The following is a 1,558-nucleotide window of genomic DNA, read 5'->3' as shown; positions in this document are numbered from 1 at the left end:
AAACTCCTGGGCTCAAGCGATCCTCCTGCCTCAGCCTCCCAAGTAGCTGGGACTACAGGCATGCGCCACCATGCCCGGCTAATTTTTATATATATTTTTAGTTGTCCAGCTAATTTCTTTCTATTTTTTTTTTAGTAGAGATGGGGTCCTGCTCTTGCTCAGGCTGATCTTGAACTCCCGAGCTCAAACCATCCTCCCGCCTCGGCCTCCCAGAGTGCTAGGATTACAGGCGTGAGCCACTGCTCCCAGCCAGAAATTTGCTTTTCAAATAAATTTAAGTTGAAAACGAGTTGATTTAAAGAAAACCTATTCGTAAATAACAGGACAGGTGTTTTGCACTAATGGTAAATATGAGTAAGTAAAGTTTCCAAAACAGTCATTTCTCCCTTCTTTAAAATAACCCTTCAGCTATCACCCAATTTCTCTGTTCTCCTTATAGTAAAAATTTTTAAAAGACTTATCTGTACTTGCTGTCTCAATTTCTTCCATTTACTATTGTATAATTTTTCTCTTTTAAATGGAAATAAAATGTACATACAGAAAAGTGCACAAATCCTAAGTGAGTTATCACAAAATGAATGTGCTGTATTACCTCTACTCAGTCCTCCCAGAAGACCCTTTGTCTCTTTTTTCCAATCACACAGATCTCTATCCTCCCCAAGGTAACTACTACTCTGTCTTATTGCTGCATATATTAGTTTTTCCTTGTTTATAAAATTTCTCTAAGTGGAATCATGCAGTTTTCATTCTTTAGCATTTGGCCTCTTTTACTCGACATTGTGTTTGTGAGATTCATTCATATTATTGAGAGAACCTATATTTGTTTTTTTCTTTTTCATTTCAATGTAGAATTCCATTATATAAGTGTATTATAATTTATTCATTCTACTGTTGATAAATATCTTCATTGTTTCCATATTTTCTCCATTAGTAGTAATGCTTCTGTGAACATTTTCATGACTTCACGTGCATGTTACTTCAACTTCTACTACTCTTGCCCACTCTACTTTAGCCACGTTCACCTCCTTGCCATTCCTGGAACATGCCAGGTACACTTCTACTTCCAGGACTTTGGATATGCTGTTCCTTCTTCCTAGGATGCTCTTCCACCAAATATTCACATGGCTTTGTCCTTTTTCTCTCAGTGAGGTATTCTCTAACCACGGTATTTTAAATTGCATTTCCTATCCCTACTTTGCAACACGCTATTTTCCTTTCCCTGGTTTATTTTTCTTCATGATACTTACCATAATCAGGCATGTTATTTATTTTAGTTATCTATTATTTATTGACCATATCCCAGCCCACTATAATGAAAGCTTTATAAGGAGAGAGATTTTTGCTTATCTTCTACAACATTGTCTGGCACATAGTAGACTCCAGTAAACTCTGGTTTAATGAATGAATATTGAAATTAGCCAATAGCCTGCATCCGAAATAGTGACTAATATTTTTAAAGCTTAGACATTTGGGTAATATAGCTATATAGCTAATATAGCAAAGCTGTCTTACAGTGAAATTAAGCAATTCATAAGTTATCACCATGAGTATTATTATT

This window comes from Propithecus coquereli, unplaced genomic scaffold, assembly GCF_000956105.1.
Source record: "Propithecus coquereli isolate 6110/MARCELLA unplaced genomic scaffold, Pcoq_1.0 Scaffold210, whole genome shotgun sequence".
In the NCBI taxonomy this organism is placed as follows: Eukaryota; Metazoa; Chordata; class Mammalia; order Primates; family Indriidae; genus Propithecus; species Propithecus coquereli.
This window is presented reverse-complemented; position numbering follows the sequence as displayed.